Genomic DNA, 19587 nt, shown 5'->3' on the forward strand with positions numbered 1-19587 from the left:
ATCGGATTTATCAACTTACCCATTTCAACTTTGTTTTCGACTCACTAGCTATTTGCAGTAATATGTTATTGAGTCTTTATGTCAAACATTTAGCCGTTGTTTGCCCCACTCACTGTAATTAACACCACCCAGTTGACACCCCTTATTTTTTCAGTCATCGTTATAATCTTTCGGGAAGGGCGTTCACTATTTAATTCCCCCCCTTTCATTTTTTTTGACCGATAGCTTTCCAAACCAAAAACATGAGAACAATAGAATTATGAAGGGTTCCCCGATGTGATTTTTTGTCATAGTTGCAAGGGTGTGGGTATAAAAGTGGATGTGTTAAAATGTTGTTCCGGTTTAGATTCCGAACTTCGATCTGAATTTTCTGTCCATATTCAACAAAATTATCTGTTCATCTTCCATTCGCGTTACGCCTCTGACACGCCAGCCTCGACCGAGGCTGCCTACTTGTTTTCTTACGGCGGCGCGAGCGACAGGTCCCTTCTGTCGCTGACGTTCTCAAACTTCTGTAAACCAGCCGTTACATGCTAATATAATTTACAGGCTACCAAATGTCATCTGAGCTAACGTGCCTATCTGATCGATCGACCGTCCGACCGACCATACGGCAAATCATGTGCATAAGCTAGGCCTATTCAGTGAAAACGAGAGTAATTTTGCGGCTGGGGCCGCTGGGATCGTTCGCTTTGTCGGAGAACAAGACTAATTTGGTCAAGGCTAGTACACTGGCTGATCTTCTCCTTAATACGGTAAGTTATAAAACGTTCTAAATTTGCAGGCATACAAGAAAAGGCCAACTGTAAAATAGAGATGCAGCTGTACATGTAGTTTGTACAGTGAAAGTTGGTGATCTAAACAGTGCATGTAGTCAGGTCGCAGCGAAGGCCGCTTATCGCGAGTGGCGTGATTGGTCAAGAAGTATTAGTCAACGACCTTCACGTGACTGCGACGTCACACGTTGCAGGCCTTGTCAGATCCAGGTTTTTCGGAGCTTCCCGTTTAATTAGCCTTGCCAGTTGGTACGTCGTGAAAACCTGGTACGTGCAGAGCCGACCCAATCCGTCCGCAAAGGAGCCACTATCTGGTATCTGACTGGGATTTTAGCGTGCAGCTTTGAGCGATCAGCCCTATTCATGGGTTGGTAACACCCGGATTATTATACTTGTTTCGGGGAATACTATTCTTACCTTGCGACGAATTCACAGTATCTCTACGAACTTCTTGATAGCATTTGGGTTTTCCTTGATGCGAAACTGAAAAGGTAAGTTGAATATTAAACAAATCAGGCAGTTTGCTCATGTGTTTCATTTTCGAGATTCATACCTTCACCAGACATGCCAGAAATTCATGTTTCTTGTTTACTTGACAATCTTCAGTTTAATTGACAAACTTGAAAGAAACACAGCACCTTCTAGTTATGAAACGTGATAAATCTATTCCGCACGGATGCCACATTCATTTTCCTGAGCATTGATTTGCCTTGTCCGATTCCGATTCGTCGTAACATCCGTCAAAATCAACAAAGCACCAGTTATGAAAGGGACAAATTCTTCAACCATTGCAAGAGTAAGCACCAAATAACTTAAGCAACAATTTGAAAACAGATAAAAATTTTGCAGTTATCGCAAGATGAAATGAACAGTTCGAGCGACTTTTGGAACGTCACGAGTGCCCTTCCCTAACCATGGGCACTATATTGGTTAGTGGAATTTTGCTGGTCCAGTAATAAGTCCTGCATTGTGCATAAATCGCAGTAACGTAACCGTTGTGCTGTTAACCCAGTCGGCAAGCTTTTGTTTTCGATACATACGAAGTTATTACTTCTTTCGGACTATGTGTTTGTGTCCGGTCTCCGGAATTTGCGTCTCCACGGCCACACTCTTGACCGCACTGTGGGAATGTTATTCTTGCTTAAAACGCAACAGGGGGAATAGTCTACTTTCAACTTTGCCAAACCATGGTCCAAGCAACTGAGCTGAGGCACTCAAGGTTTTCAGAGCCACGTGTAGCTTGCCTTTTGAACCTCAGCGAAACACGTTTTCATTTTCTCTTAGTATACATTATTACATGTACTTTTTTCATGATCCTTGGAAGGCCAATACATTTTATATCTCGGTGGTGTTGACATTGTATTCAGTGATGACATTAAATCACAAGCTATACAAGGTTATTCATTAGTATTCTCTACAACTTTAACAAGTGAAGCAACCAAAACGAGGGGTGGAATTTTTTTTTTGGGGGGGGACATTAACGGGGATTAAAATTATAATTTTCTTTTTTCTCCTTCAAAATGACTCGCATTCCAAAGGACATAGTTTCGTAGACGGTTATTTGACCGTTCAAAATATTCTGAACGAATTAATGCTGAAAAAAGGAAAGTTATTTGTGTGACTGGAGAAACGAAGTCAAATGCAATCGAATGATCCAGGCTCCCTCTTTGTTTATTGTTCTATTTTTATTTGTACATTTTATACAAACACGAATCTATCAGGTAAGTTTTTCTTTGGGCTACAGTTTTAATTTCTTAGAACACTATTTCTTGTAACCAAGTGGAGCCCCAGCATGCAACCTTCGCCTCCAAACTGAGAGTGACTGCCAAATCATGTCAAATAGAGTTCTTGGGGGAGGTTCAACAGAGGATGATTTCGAGGTGATGAAAGTGTTGTTTTCACGCAGTTGCAAGCGCGGTTCTGGAGCCAAGTTTTTAGGGAGCTAGACCCTACGTACATGTACGTGACGTCACCTGTTAACTTTTGCTACTGCTCGGTTAGTTTTGTTTTGTTTTTGTTTTTTTTTATTTATTTTTATTTCATGGCGGGGGGGGTCCAGACAAAGGCTAGGGACTGGATCCCCCAACCTCCTTTAGAACCGTGCCGTCGCAGTTGCTCCAACCGTCAATTTAGAGAGGTGGTAATAGAGGTTGTTTCCAGAATCTGTGGGGGTTCTAGCAAAGAATGGTAATATGCAGTACTCACGACTACATTCGTGATGATGGTTGTGATGGTTGCGATTAGCAATATGTAAAACCAGTCATTAAAAATACACTTTTGTCACAAAAATCAAAACGCGCAAAACGGAGGTTTTACAAATCAAGTTTTAACGGTATACGGCAATGCATATTCTCAGGTTCAATTTCCACTCCATGTTGTCACTCCAGCCAATAACATGTATGAGAAGTCGGTGACCCCGTGGGTGCTTGTCCCAAATCTTTGACTGAAAGACAGCTTAAGCAAAAGGCGACTGAGACTGAGTGCTTGGTTTAAAATGGGCAAGACCGCGGCTCTTAGCTGTGGAGAAAAATGCACCCTCATGTTTCTGTCGACCCTATTTTGTATATTCAAATTTGTTTGGTTTCGTTTTAATGAACAAGAATCAAAGCCCAATTTGCATAGATTTGTGAAACAACTGCAAGTTCTGATAATTTACTGTCCTGAGTTTCCTTTCCTCTGGTGATTCATCGTTGAGTACGCGACAAATATAATCCCACTAGCAACCCTTGACAGAATTTTTTTCAGTGAGCACAGGCGGGTTCACAGTTTAAACTTACATACTGAGCAGTTTCTTAACTCCTTGATATCACAGCAACAGCACCCTCTGTTGTCTGCAAAAGTGTGGAAAATTTCAAATGTTCAAAGAAGCGGGCCTTTTAATATACCGAACCACACTGAAGTTGAAGAGGAGTCTAAAATTGCACAAACAACATGTCTAAGAAAAATTAGCCCGCTTAAGCTTTCATATACGGCCGGACGTTAAGTCCGGCCGTATATGAAATTGTGTGTGAGTAGGATCCCGGATATTTTCCGTCCTTTTTAGTCAAAACGCATGTGTGATTCGGTTCCTTCCTCTCATTGGATTATTAACAACTATAAAAATGAGAAAAGAAAATTTCGTGATTTTGCTACAGGCATGTACCACTTCTTCATAAGGGTCGCTGGTCTATAAAAAAAAATGCACTCTAAGGGGAACCCACTGGTTGGACCCCTGTCAAGCACGTTTGATTTTGACTACCGCCAAGTTAGTTATATTTCCTTTATCTTCAAATATTATCGAGTGCCAGGCATGGACACCGGGTCGCATATTTGAAGATCTTGTGTACGCCAAACTAGTGGAGCCCACATCCTTACCTCAGCTTCCCGAAAAACTATTTCTTGTTTGAAAGCAACCTCAATTTTGATACATTCAACGCGAAAGAATTTCAAGCATTGCCAACATTTAGGATCCTGAAACCAACCAGGCTCTAACTTGATAAATGTCAGTTCTTTTCCAGACCCTTGCATCTTGGCGTACTCCTTGAAATAAATTACAGGTCGCGGACATTTCGCCATTAAAAGAAAATAATCGTGTCGACCTCCCTTTGAGACGGTTAATTTGAACCAGTCTTACACCGAAAAGACCTTAAGGCTGAAACTCTTGCAAGCAAATTTCACAAACTATACAAAATACACAAACTAGTATGAATGTAGACTGCAATGACCACCGGAATTAATGTCCCGTCGAGTTTGTCTGAGAACGATACCGTTCTTCATGGAGGACACCCCCTGGAGTGAAAATGGCTAAAGGCAATTATACTGATTGTCTGGACAGCAAACCCCGTGATTCGAACTATTCTCGTTGATTGTTACATATGGATCGGTAGCTGGCTGCAGTGTGACGTACGTGATTAATCCTTTTCAATTTGGATGGTGAATATTTCATTTTTGTCAGGCCAATTGCAAAACTTAAACGTTGAATTATATAGCATTTCAGGTGATTACTTCACCTAACCTTCTTCGTCCTCTGTTAACCGCAGTGTAGTAATTTATTTTTCCACTGAATATTATCAAAAAATTATTTTAATTTAATTCAAATCATTGGTTATTTCGTTAAATTTTAGATAAATAAACAATTTTTGGTGAAGTTATTTTCGGTGACGAAGCGGAAAAGGCGACATACTCTATCTGCTCCTGTTTGATTTGTGCATTGAGCGGGCTTCGTTTCCTCATTTGCATGAAACCGGCGGGATTCCTCTGGTTTCATTGCCTGCTACCGGTCCCTGTACGTTCGGAAGACGTGTGTAAAACTACGCACGGGATGGGAACCGGTCTACTATTCTCGTCGAATAGTCCGGGTCCGGTATGCGTCAGTAGACTTTTTCACTAATAAATTCATAATTATGCACGCTTGCGCACAAATGGCCTTGGCGGCAAAAAGTCTGAACGGGCCTTAAAACGGTACAGGGGTGCCACTTTGATGATCAATTTCTCTCAGGTTTTCTGGCTTTGTTCATTTTTTTTCTTCAGAAGATCACATTAAATTTGCTATTTTGCTATTAGTGTATAAGTATAAGTGGGATTTTAGTGCTTTGTAAAAAGACTTCATAAGCGTGATTTTTCTCAGTTTCTCAGTATGGCTCCCTTCCATCAGAAGAAGTATAAGTTACATCGGTAGTGTTCTTGACGCCAACCTGTGCATTTGCAAACAAGTACTGATGTGCATAATTTATACAGGTACTGTAATTTGAAGTAACACTGACAGAAGTGGTATCCAGTTTTGTTTGAGGTTGTACGACAAGACAAAGTGCAGATTCCAAAGAGAAGGGATCACGATTATAGTCTTTTTACAGAGCACTAAAACGCAAAGATAAAACGAATCGCCAAAACGATTTAATGGGATTTTCTGAAGAAAAATTGAACAAAGCCAGAAAACCAGAGAGAAAACAGTCATCAAAGTTGGGACCCCTTTACCTTTTCAATGGCCCACTCACACTTCTTGCCGCCAGGGCCATTTGTGTGAGTACGCGTAATTATGAATTTAAACATTTATGGCAACAACTTAAGCGGTGCGTATCCTTGGTCAAGGCGTTCGTCATGCGTCGCAGTACCTAGTAGGTACCTGCGTTCGTACATACCGTGCCTGCATACATTGCAAAATCAAGGTAAAGGGTAACCTCACGCGGCCTAAGAAATATGCAAATCGGCTGAACCAGGACGAACGCCCAGCTTGTATGGTGCCACCTTCCACGGAAGTTGTATTGGGCGGGGCCATTATGCTAATGAAGAGCCGATGTTTCATATACACTTTTGGATTGGTTCATTGCTACAGGGTAACTGCATAATTCCAGTTGGTCGTAACCGGAAAGGTTAACTGATCGCAAACGTACACGACAAGTCAACAATACTTATTTTTCCAGCTTATCAGAGTAATCGGAAATCGAGTTCGCCTTAGCTTTGCTTTTCTTTACTGATTTTGATTAATTTTTTCCCAACGAATTAAATTAGTGGACAAAGGCTATCTGGCTTCATCGGTTGCAATACAGGCTTGGTCGCGACGGCGACCTCCAGTTTTGCATTTCCCGTACCCTGTTGGCAAATTCACGAAACCGTCTTGACCCCGCAGAAAGTATTCTAAGGCTTACCGCTGCTCGCCACTCGAAAGTTACCCCTTTGAAACTGTTGGCTACGATGTCGAAGTGGCCGTGTTGCAGCGCAGTCCATGCCGGAAAATGCAACGGGCGCAGTTGCAAACGGGCCAAGTAGCAAATGGGCGCCAGCTAATCAAACGGGATTTCATGTGGGTATGTGAAGGTTAATGAATGTAGGCTTAGGCTGCATTCGAATCTCTTGCCTAGAGCTAGGTCTAGGTCTTCACTCCATTAGAAATGCGTGGAGACGCGTAGACAATAGACCTAGCCGTAGCTCTGGAAGCCCGTTTCGTGAATGAATGGGGAGCTGAGGGCATGAAAAATGCTAAGTCCAAACCAAGTATCCCCTATGGCGGCCACGATGTTGCAGCGGCGTCGGTTGGTGAGCGAGGCAAAAAAATAATGGGGTTCTATCTGAGAATGAGGCAACGCAGAATGAATGGAAACGGCTACGATGTTGCGAAGGCAGCTGTGAAAAAAAACCAAGGCGACGGCAAAGTAACAGGCAGAGCTGAAAAAAAATTGTAAGTCCAAAGCAAGTGCCCCGCAGCCAACGACGATGTTGCAACGGCGGCGATCCCAAAGAGAGGCAACGATGCGTGAATGTTAGAACATAAATAATATACTATCCCTTTGGCAGTGACATCCAATTATGGTCCTGGTGTGTATGTTTTATCAGGCGTATGTGTTTAGTCACTCAGTATGTACAGAGGACAACATATGGTTTATTTTAATGATTTCAACTGTTAAAATAGGTCAGTGTGTGCATGAACAACATTCTCTTTAGCAACTAATACAAAGAGCAAGTATATATGGAGGGCGAACTTAATTTACTTCCCTTGTCCGCCAAAGCCACGAATACAGGAGAAAGTCTGATCATGGACCTTTATTAACTTTCGAAAAACACCGTCCCAAGCCACGAAAACAGGAGAACGTCTGATCATGGAACTTTATTTCCCTTTCAAAAAAAAAATCTTCCCAAGCCACGATTACTGGAGAAAGTCTGATCAAGGAACTTTATTTCCCTTCTAAAAACATCCTCCCAAGCCACGAATACAGGAGAAAGTCTTATCATGTGTAAGCAGCCCTTGGCGTGTTTTGTGTCTGAGAAGTCGTCGTGATTGTGCTGCAGTCGTCTCGGAAAGTCCGCCATTTTACATGGTTACCAAGAATGCCAGTTCTCGTTGATGCATTATGCATGTATACTTAGCTGGGATTGGACACTGTGCACTTATTGCACGCCTGCAGCTATCTATTCATGATTCGCATATAAGGTTGCATGCTAGAAATCTAGAGCAAAAGTAAAGAAAAACATAAGCTTCCATGGACGGTTGCAAAAGCGGTCGTCCTGGTTCAGCTGATTTGCATATTTCTTAGGCCGCGTGAGGTCGCTCTTCGCCTTGATTTTGCAATGTAGGTATATACATTACGGGCGATTCACAATAGTGCGCCACCAAGAGTTTGAATGCGTTGGCCATTCATAATGCGCGAAATTTGTCGACCCTTTCCAAACGCACACTCGGTCGAAAAATTTCGCGCATTGTGATTGGCCAACGCTTTATAAACTCTTGGTGGCATACTATTGTGAAACGGCCGTATTGCATGTACATGTACACATGTACATGTACAGTTAGTGAGCGGCTGGTGCGCGCTGCGCTGTGACGAATGACGAACACCTAAGCGGCCCATTGACCAAGGGCACAATTTATGTCCGAACGGGTGCCACGTTGACAAAATCCCGGAAATGCCGTATTCATGAGATGTAAATGAAGCGATGACGACACGCTTCTCTCAAGAAAGCTAGCCATGGCGCTCGGCAGAAAGAGGTCTGAATCTGGGTTTATGTGGCATAGATGTCTATAATGGCATTCAAGTAAACATACTCCAGCTACATTTCTTATTTTCTTCCACCGTTGGGATCGCTCTTTTGGCTGTGGGTATGGGTGATCCTTCGGGGTGGATCTTGGTTCTTCCGTCTTGATTTGGTATAACTTGTATCCATTCTGATGCAGTGCTGTGGTGATGTGATGCAGTTCTTTGGGTGAGATATCACAGACGTCTGTTTGCTCCACGAATAAGGGCTTGGTTGACCATGGGGTCCACCACGCATACAGATAGATATATCTGTATGCGTGGTGGATTTCCGGTAGACGATTTCACATAGACTGCCATCCTGCTTTCTGGATACCTTTCTTGTTTCACAGTGAACTGGATGCTGCTGTGAAGCCCGTTGAAGTGTTCCAGAAAGAGGTGAAGACTGTCCTGTCCGTGCTGAACGATGTCAAAGGCGTGTGGTCTGCTGTAGCGATGGCTATCTGCTCGAATTCTCCATGAATGCCGGCCAGAATCAGGAATAAAGGAGATCTTACGGATCTCGCCACACCTAACCTTCTCCAGACATGTCTTTAAACCATTTTGCCATTGGAATCCTTGCAATCTCCTGACAACGAACGGGGCTTTACTGTCCGAAACGTTGAATACCCTCCGATTCTTTTCAGAACCACACATACTCACAAAAGATTTTCTTTTGCATTTGCTACTGAAAAACTTTTTTATCTTTCCGTGCACCTTCATGATGAAAAGCTTCAAAGCAACTTTTCAATTAAAAGATTCGTATCATCATCCCTGAGTAAAGTTTAGGCGTAATATTCCAGACATTGTGACTCATTCGAGCTGATATAATGCAAAAATTCATCGTTGGGCAGATGTAAACTGGACTGAAATGAATTAATGTAAAGTCCTTCGTGAAACTACCTTACCACTTGTTCCAGGGGCAGGTATAGCATGCTCATCCCCTCGCTTGTTACTAGGAAACTAAATAGAAACTGCAGTGCAGTCGCACGAGAGGAAGTTTGCCAGCAGACAAATCCATCGCTTAAAAATCAGTTTCCTTATACCCCTTTGGTGTTGGTTATGACCATATGGATCACAAAATCCACAGTTCCAAGTTCTCCCAGTTATTTAAATATTTGCATTCTAATTACATGTACCATTCAATATAAAATGGGGCGCCCTCTTTGACGAGGGTTGGAAAACCATGCACATTTTCTATGGGAAGATTGCCTGTTGGTGTCTTAAAAATCAGTTTCCTTATACCCCTTTGGTGTTGGTTATGACCATATGGATCACAAAATCCACAGTTCCAAGTTCTCCCAGTTATTTAAATATTTGCATTCTAATTACATGTACCATTCAATATAAAATGGGGCGCCCTCTTTGACGAGGGTTGGAAAACCATGCACATTTTCTATGGGAAGATTGCCTGTTGGTGTTTGTAACAAAAGGGGCTTGCTGTCTCTTTCAGTGGTTATTATCGTTCAAAAGCGGAAACAAATTCATATATCAGTAAGGTTTATCACGATCCCCATACTCTATTATCAATTATCACTAAGTCGAAACACAAATGAAAATGAATGAACTCGTTTAATGATGACTTCTGCTTTCAATGAACTCGTTTACTGGTTCCACTTGGAAGTTCACTGGGATTCAAGAGCCTGACACAAAGACGTATTAACACAATTCCTCCTAATTCCTCTCAAATTATAAAATATATTTAAATTTGAAATTCTATCTGTTGGCCTGGAGTGGAGCAGAATGAAACTTTTTAAATTATAAGCTACGAGCGTCGCTAACGGTGGCCTATCCAGCGGTTGGGTGGGGAGTTGTCCCCTCCTCTGGAGACATAATGCCATTTAAACAAAATTAGATTGATTGATTTTTCCAAGAATTGAAGCACCGGCATTCTACAAGAGGTTCTATACACCTGGGGGCGTGAATTCTTTTACTGGTGAAAAAATGGATGCTAGTTTTAAAATGAAAAACTCCTTTGAACCACCCCCCTGCCAGGATACGCCACGCGACAAGGTACACAGAGTCAGTACCACAGGTCGCACCAATAGTAAACATGGTTCGGGAAACATATTCTGTTTTAAACAAAAAATGGGGAGGAAAACCTGTACAGAGTGTCATGAGTAGCATCATAAATGAGAAAGCTGGGCATTTTTTCCCTCCTATACCTATCCGACTAAAAGAGTGACGTAACTCCACCCCCTTGGATCCCCACCCAACCCCTCCTCTACCTCTGCCCACGGTGCCCATGGTGCATGCCCAAGCTTCCCTTGATACTTACTCACCCTCCCCTTTTTATGCATCACTTTACACGGTTCGCTTTTGATGCTTTGCTCATAGCTTTTGTGCGGACGGCGGCACCATACAATATTTAGGTGGTGACGTCGGTTGGCTTACTTCGCTCGCTGCTCGTTCATACCCACCACCCATTTTCATGTTTAACAATGTTTAAACTCCAGCGTTTTTGCTCAGCTTTACAATCCATTTTTTTCTCCTTATCAACGTTTTGGCACGTTCTTCAATTGTGGACTGAATTTCTGCTTAATTGCTCGTTTCACTCAGTTTGGCATCTGCTTTGCGTCGTAGTTTTCCTTTCATCTCGTTAAACTTGCGTAATTCACCCGTGATCAACACAAATTCTTCCTGGCTAATGTCACCGTCGTTGATCGCATGCGATACGTACTCGTCGATCGTATTTAACTTTGCATCGCACAACACTCGGATCTGGTATTGTTTTTTAATTTTGTGGATTAACCGACGACTCCCGCATTTCAACAACGCATAACATGCAAACGCACCGATGGCGGGACCTTCCATCACTAGCCCGACGGGGGCCAATATAATCTCCATTAAAGCGGGGATACCTATCGCGGCACCCGATGCTTTGACTCCCTGTTCTTTATAATTTAGTGCAGTGAGTACTCGTTTGATCTTTTTATACGTAAGCGATCTCGAGTCGCGTTCTTTCAATTTTTTTTATGTCTTCGATCTTTTTGAGTATGTAGACCTTTTGGTTCGCTACGTTTTCAATTGTTTTATCTGGTAGCTCAAGATAAAGACTTTTATTCATAGGTTCTTTTAATTATACGCTTCAAAAAAATAATTTCAAACTCGATACTTCTAACTCGATCGTAATTTTACCATCCTTGATGCTAATGTTTTTTTTCTTTTCGTTTGAAAAATTCAAACTCGTTATCTTTTCGTTTGTAAGTGGTTTAATAACGGTTTCGCTCGGGACTAACGCGCTACACAACACGTCTGCAAGTTGCCCGGCGTTTAATTCATCACAGTGTATCCAAAGCTCCTGAAAAGGGTTTGTGTTTATTTTCCCTTTGTAAATAACGTTTGGAACGAGCCTACCATTTGGCAAATTCAATAACTTACCGACTTCTTTACCCAACCGCAATCTGAGATTTAAATCTGTCACCATAAATTGTAACTTAATTGGAGTCTCATTGAACTTTAAAACTCAAACCCGGAATGGCGTTTAAAATAAAACCAAACCAATCCACGTTGTTAAACCCGTTGTAAAGCGACACTCCCACGCTCTCCACCTTGCAAAAGGTTCAATGTTTGTTCGTTGAGGTCATTTATTTTTTGGTCAACTGAGGCACTAAATTCATCTAGATTCCCCGCCTCGTAAGCTCGAATGTATTCTCTTATTATGTCATAAAACAAGGGTAAACTGTCTACTTCTAATTCTTAGAACGGTATTGTAAGTTCAATTGATATTGTAATATCCATATTGATATTAGTCATATAAGCATGTTCTACATTCTTTTCATCATTTAATCTTATTCTTCTATCTCTTTCACTTTCTGTTTCTCTATCCCTTTCCTTCGATTTTAGTTTGCCATTCGATTTCAGTGGAGTTTGTAATGTTAAAATTATTGCTATGAAAGCTTACTTTTTTTTACTTTACATTTTTCCTTTTTCAACGTTTTAATCACCTTTAAATTGTTGATGTAATTTTGTTATTGAAACGTCTGCTCATTTTTGCTAAAGTGAAAAGTGTGCACAACCATTATTATCTATAACTCTGTTTCAACAAGTTTTCTTGCATTTTTTCACCATGGGAATCAATTTTTAACATGTTTATTGTCGTTAACAAAAAAGCAGTTCGTTTTGGCCAGGTTTCCTGATATCACTACGGCTTTCAAAATACCGCGGGTCACCACACAAGAAGTCGTAGATCGTTACAATACAGACCCGATGTTGTTTTATCAAAATCAAATTAATTTTGCGGTATACTACGCTACGGCCTCGTGTGGGGTAAGCTTTGCATTGATCGTTGATCCCGACCATTACGTATCGGCTTTGCTGAACTTTCACGTCTATTACACCGTTCGAAAAATAATGTCAAAGTGCAAGTTCCCGCTACTCGGCAACGACCTATTTGACCCACATAATAACTTCTTACAACCACGCTCCTTTTACAGACACTTGCCGCGAGTTAACGGGGATCCAAACAAAAATTTTAGACAAACCCGCGATCCTTATTTATACGGTCTCGGAACCGCTTACTATTACGACATTGCCGGTTTTTCTAAACACGGCACGCATAATTATCTCCCCGTCCCCGGAAAAACTACGACCCAAAACCGGTTCCTAACGATTATGGACTTGAGGTTACCACGATGCGCTTTGGTTGGCAACCGGTGGGCTCGAGTCTCACGTTGAAGTAAACTGGATCAAACAAGACAACGTCAAAACGGTGTGGCAAGATTTTATTCCTCACAAAAGCAAACTAACAGACGTGGGATTTACTCATGTGAACGATTCTATTCGAACTTACGTCTGGTCTTAGTTGGGGGCTCAAGCGACCGCCGTGCGCCAGAACCAGCGTATTGGCTAAAGAAACCTTTCCTAAAGGAAAGGTTGTCGCGCACTATTTTTGCGTTGCAACGATTGCGAACATTTTCTATGGTTTTGCCGTACACTGCGTTGTTACCGAGTTTTAAAAAGTCTTGATCAATGCGATGTTTAGCTTGTTTACGAAGCTCAGTATTTTTCCGATGTAGTTACGTAACCACGGTCGTTGGCGAAATCGAATCGCACGGTGTACTTTTGTCAATTTGAGGCCGAGTCGTAAATACAACTGTAATAATCAATCATGTACCACCTAAGTAATTTGACATAGATACGTTTCATTCCATTTTCACTCCATGAAAAGATGGGCTTTAGTGTGCCTTCTATTTTATCTTTCCCCATTATTCTAATCTTGCTCGCTTTATATTCGATACCCAGTTATATTCCATGGTTTGCGCGATTTTTCTCGGATTCCAAATTCATAGCACATCGTTTCAGGCATCATAATTAAAAGTTTGCATTTTTCGTCTTTGTAACGATAATATATGGATGAAAAACATTGCGTTACAAAAATATTCTTTTTTGTTACAGGTTCATCTATAACGAGATTCTTTGGATCAAAGGTCCATATACGACGTTTGGGTTTTCACGTTTTTGATTGAGTAATTCGTGGTCAACAGCTACAATAGATGTTTTGGTTGTCATCGTTTTATAACATTATTTATGAAAGTTATACTTGTCTAAGCGAATATCACTTTAGGTCTACAGAAATAACACTGTGAAATATATCTTTGATGATCACAAAACACAGCTTCTTGGCAATCGTTGCATCTTTGTTTTGTCTTTCCGTGCGGACATACGGGGCAACACTCTTGGCATTTATATTTACGAATTCCATGTTTACAATTAAGACACTTGTCATGAAACGTTTTTCTCTACACGGATAGGAATACGCTATATATTCCCTTTTTTACTTTAATTTATTTGGTTACCTACCTACCTACCCTTGGAAAGCCTTTCAGTCGACCACTGTTTTCCAAAGGTGCCCAGCAAACACAAGCAATAAACGATAACTAATAATTAAAAACATTGGATAATCGATTAATATCAACAAACAGCAAAGATTACCATTAAAATAACACTTAATTGATCAAATACTAAAACAGATTAAAATACTAGATCGGTCGGTACGTTGGCAGTAAAAGCAATATCGGCAGCCGTCAAGAAGATACACCCCCATTAAAGGGGGGGGTACATGTATATACGCACATGAACGTTATTTGTACACACACAAGCACTTACATATAAGTATACATGTACACATACATATACATATACCCATAGACACAAACATGCACATTCTCACATGTCCTTGTAGTCCATATGTACTGTAAATTCTTTAAAAAATCAAGTTTTTGTACTGGAGCTTGAAACTTGCTAAAGTGAGAGGCAAGGGGTGTTTAAGTGTCGTAGGGAGATCGTTGAATAAACTAACCCCACGAGAGGCAAATTTACGTTTTCCTGAATTAGATCTTGATTCCGGAGGCACCAGGTTACCTTGCAAGACAGATCTGGTATAGCATAAATGAGAGTCAGAAACTAGTTGAAAACAATTGCAGAGTTGATAACGCAATCTAGATGTTAAACCTTTATAGACTAAGGAAGTCAGGTGAAAAGCTCTTCTTTCGTTTAGGGGTTGCCATCCAAGAGTGCCTGTTGTAGATCTTCGATGGCAATGTTGTTAATGGTAATCTGTAAAGTTTCCTGGGTACGACGTAATTTGGCCTGAGTCCCAAACAGCATACTTTTGGTTTGGTTGATATTAAGAGTTAGTCTAAAGCCATGTAAAAATTCCCTCATGACACTGTTGAGTTCTCTATAAATAATATCGATAGATTTAGCGGGAGTAAAAATTGCTGTGTCGTCAGCATAAACGAACATATTTGTATCATGTCGTAAACATGAGAAAGGTCGTTAATGTACAATGTAAAAAGGAGCGGTCCCAATATAGACCCCTGAGGAACTCCTAAGTCATCCCAGTTAGTGAAGAGCAGTTATCACTTATTTTGGTAACCTGTTGACGTTCATGCAAGTAGGATGAGAACCAGTCAAGCTCTAGTCATGCACTCTATTATTTTTAAGTTTACCGAGAAGACGTTCATGATGAACAGTATCGAACGCTTTCTTTAGATCCAGAAAAAAAACTGCCCCAGTAAAGTACCCCGAGTTCATGTTATCCAATAAATAATCAGAAACGTTTAGGAGACATGTCTGGATGGAGTGCATCGGTCTAAAGCCCGACTGATCATCAGTTAAAATATTATGTTTTCCATATAACCTAGCAACTGTTTGTGAACAAGTTTCTCCACAATTTTCATACAAGTAGGAATACTTGAAATCGGCCTATAATTATTAACATTCTGACGGTCACCTGTCTTAAATACAGGAGATATTCTACTCTTTTTCCATGCCAGGGGCACAGAACCAGTGGAGAGGCTTAAGTTCATGATTTGGGTCAATGGTATTGTAACCTGGAAAAAAGACACACAATGGGGGAACTCGCGAAAACCAACATGAACCAGGGATCAAAAGGAAGAGTCGCAGGATATTCTCAAAAAGAAATGACAAAGGAAGATCAAATTTGATTTCAACAAGCAAAGAACAGCAAAAAAAATATTTATTCCAATGTAAACAGAGTAAAAATCCAAAACAAACCTCTTACTCAGGACCAGTGATTTTAGCTGTGTTTCTTAAATGTATAGACCAGGAAATATACTCAACTCGTAATCAATTAACTTAAACCAACAATACTGCTTAAACCAAGACAAACGTCAACCAGTACCAACACAGACTTAAATTATTAACCAACACAGCTCTTCCTCATGCCCAGCAGGTGACACAGCTCCTTTATGACTGCCGACTCAAAACTCTTTCCTTGGTCCGAGTGGAGTCGCTCAGGGATGCCGTAATTGGCGATGTACATGTACCTCTCCCATAGAACGTGCGCTACAGTTGTTGCCTTCTCATCACGAGTCGGGTACGAATGTGCGTATCTGGTGTAGTGATCAGTGACCACAAGTACATGCTCAAAGCCTCCTCTTGACCTCTCCAAGCTTAGGAAGTCTATGCAGACAAGTTCCAAGGGCCGTGTTGTGTTGATACTCTGCAGACTTGCATGCCTTTTCGTGTCTGACGTTTTTCTCAGGGCGCATCTTTTACACTTGTCGATGTACGACTTCACATCAGAGTACATACTTGGCCAGAAGTACCTATCCTGGACATGCTGATAAACCTTCTCGAAGCCAAGATGTCCCATCAGGTCGTGAACATGCTGAAGGACAGGCCTCTTCATCTCCTTGGGGAGCACTATTAAGGTTGGTGTCTCACCTCTGTCTTCCTGGTCCTTCTCGTAGACCAAGACACCTTGCCTTAAAGCCAAGAAGTCTCATGCTCGAAGTAGGGTCTTAACTTCTTTTGTTTCCCGCGCCATTCTTCTTCGACTTGGCCTCCCTGGCTGGGCTGACTTCAACTCCACAACACGCCGAGTTGTCGGGTCCTCTTGCTGTGCCTCAAGCAGACGAAGGCCTCCTGGTAGATCAACATATGTGCCCACCTTGGCTCCTTCTGAAGAAGACTTGGCACCTACTTCATTGCTATCCCTGTCTAAGGCTGCATCGGAAGAAGACTTCATGGGAGATGGGTGATCAGTAGTGTCACTGCTGTCTGATGTTTGTCCTATGCTTGACGGTGGTGGTGTGCTACTCCTCGTACCAGTTGTGAGCTAGTGGACATGCCTGACAGCCTTATCTTCAAGGTTCGCCCTCGGCTGCTGTTCCTGCCCCTCGATGGAAGCCATGCCATCTTCTCCCTGACTACCCGCATCTGTTTTGGCTGCTGATGTTTTTGCATCCCTTGTTTCCTGTCTTCCATTTTGACCTCTGCTACCCTCTGTTTCGTCAAGGATCCTCACCACATCAGACCTTGGAATCCGGGACAGAGAGTCTGCATTGGCATTAGACTTGCCTGGCCGGTAGATGATATCCATGTTGAAAACGGCAAGATCACTAACCCAACGTTGACCGGTAGCATCAAGCTTCGCCTTGTTCAAGACATACGTGAGTGGGTTGTTGTCAGTCACCGCGGTCAGTCAGTTGCCGTACATGTGCTCTCTGAACTTAGTCGTTACCGCTCAGTGTAGTGCCTTGAACTCTAGTTTGTGAGCGGGGTACTTTGTCTCTGCTTCTGTTAAGGTGCGACTTGCGTATGCGATGACCCTTTCTTTGCCGTATCGTTCTTGAGTCAGGACAGCTCCCAGGCCATCAAGGGATGCATCTGTCTGCACGGTGAATGGTACGCTATAATTTGCAAAAGCTAGTATCGGTGCTGAGGTCAACTTGGAAACCAGGGTGGTGAACGCTTTTTGGCTCTCATTGCTCCATTTGAAGGGGGGGTCTCTCGAGCCTCGCTTGCCCCCAATCAATGCGAAGAGAGGAGCAGCAGTTTTTGCATACCCTTGAACGAACCTCCGGTAGTAGCCGGTGAGCCCAAGGAAGCTGCGGACATCCTTCTTGCTTTGTGGAACTGGCCAGCTCTTCACTGCAGCAACCTTTGCCTGATCAGTGGCGATTCCCTCTGCAGAGACTACATGGCCAAGGTACTGCACTTCTCTCTTAAAAAGCTGGCATTTTGACGGCTTCAGTTTCAGCCCGTGTTCCCGTAGCCTGGCTAGGACTCTCCCAAGGCGGTCTACGTGCTCCTCTACAGTGCTACTGAAGACGATGATGTCGTTGAGGTAAATTAACACACTCTCAAACGCCATGTCGCCAAACACCACCGACATCAGCCTTTGGAACGTGGCCGGTGCATTCACGAGGCCAAATGGCATCCTCGTAAATTCAAACAAGCCCATCGGGGACGTGAAGGCCGTCTCCGGTTGATCCTTAGATGCCATCTTCACTTGGTGGTAGCCTGAGGTCAGATCAAGGCAGGAGAAGTACTTGGCCTTCCCAAGCGCATCCAAAGCTTCGTCTATTCTTGGGAGCGGAAACGCATCTCTCGTTGTGAACATCTACTGTGATGACCCCAAAGTGTTGAACTGGCTGTCCTCCAGCTCCCTTGATGGACACCTCTGTTGGTCGTGGCTTCGGCTGCTAAGTACCGGATGCTGCTTGACAAATTCACAGGTAATTGTGGTCACCTGGGACCAAGTGTCCAGCAGTGCTGTACAGTGGACTCCAGAAACCTTGACTTCAACTCGGTTAATTGGTCCAGCCAATGGTAACTGTGCGGATTCATGGTCATTCGTATAGAGAGTTGGGGAGGGGCGTTTGAACTCAGAACCCGCGGATAGCCCTGCATCCGTGGGTTGTTCCCGTTTAACGACCCACTGTGGTGAACTGGTGTTGAGGCTGCCTGTCGAGGATTGAATGACTTCATCTGCGGAGCTTGCTGGTGTGCTTGGCGCTGATTCTCTGGACAGCTCCTTGCCAGGTGCTGCTTGCTTCCACACGTGTAGCAGCCTGAGAATTGGGGTCGCTGCTGCGGCTGGCCAGACTGGTGGTACCGCTGGTGCGCTTGAAGTGCAAAGACAGCCTCTTCCAGCTGCGTTAGACGATGGTTCAGCTGGCTCTGATCCTTCTGCACTTGTTGAAGGGTCTCCCTCTGCTCTAGACGCATAGCCTGCATCTCCTCCAGTTGTTTGGTGATAAGATCTTGCAGATCAGTCCCACCTTGCATCTTCGACTTGCTCTTTGGTCCTTGCTGCAAAGGGCTGCTGGCTGCCGTGGTTGGTTTTATAGGGTCTTTGGTGGCCACCTCACTCATGGTATAGAAGTGATGATCATCGTCACCCCTCATCCTTCGTCTCGTCTGTTCGTCGCTGTGGTGTCGCTCCTCTGCTATAACACGCAGCTCAGCTCTGAGGTCTCTATAGCTCATTCGCCTTGGCTGCATCGGGGCAAGTCTCTGCTTCGTCCTACCATCCCGCAGACCGGCCATGAATTGAGTGGTTAAGAGGACTTCTCTGCTGTCCCCAAACAGGCTGCGGCGACCCTGCCGTCGGCCGTGCTCCTCAATCCTTCGCAGGAGAGTCTCTAGCGCCACGGCAAACTCACAGGCTGTCTCGCCTGTCTTCTGTTCTCTTGAATAAAACCTCGTCATAGGCGACGTGACAAAGCCCTCTTCCCCAAACTCTTCCAGCAGTTCCTGGAAGGCCTCCTCTGTCGTCACTCCTGCTAGTGACCTGCTCTCCAGGTTTAGGACGACGTCACGAGCTCGTCCGCTTGTGTAGCGCAAAATCTCCTGAAACTTGACGCCATCTGTGGCCAGACCCTTGGCTCCAAGCATATATGTCATATCCCGAACCCAGTCCTCCACTCTGATATTTTTGTCTCTGCCAGAGAAGGTTGACACCCCCTTCAGCTGGTGGGTAGTGATGGTCCTCGGATTGACGGAAGGAGCGGCTGGGATGCTGGTGGCTTGGTTCGGGATGGGGTCGAATTCATGGATCTCAGGTAACTGCTTTA

General features: G+C 43.1%; 1 protein-coding gene across 3 annotated transcripts in view; it reads left to right on the top strand.

Annotated features, from left to right (window-relative positions):
• The first annotated feature begins 869 nt into the window (after positions 1-869).
• Positions 870-19587, top strand: part of LOC110983939 (uncharacterized) — a 62933-nt gene continuing 44215 nt past the window's right edge. For 2 of the 3 annotated variants that reach the window (XM_022243642.2, XM_087136038.1), the window contains exon 1: positions 877-1267. The gene's annotated coding sequence lies outside the window, so the exon portion shown is untranslated. Of the gene's footprint in view, positions 1268-19587 lie in introns of all 3 variants that reach the window. The other variant, XR_015425054.1, reaches the window with a different exon arrangement.

The sequence above is a fragment of the Acanthaster planci genome, linkage group LG04 (assembly GCF_054643075.1).
Source record: "Acanthaster planci isolate LZ-2023a linkage group LG04, COTS_SCS, whole genome shotgun sequence".
In the NCBI taxonomy this organism is placed as follows: domain Eukaryota; kingdom Metazoa; phylum Echinodermata; class Asteroidea; order Valvatida; family Acanthasteridae; genus Acanthaster; species Acanthaster planci.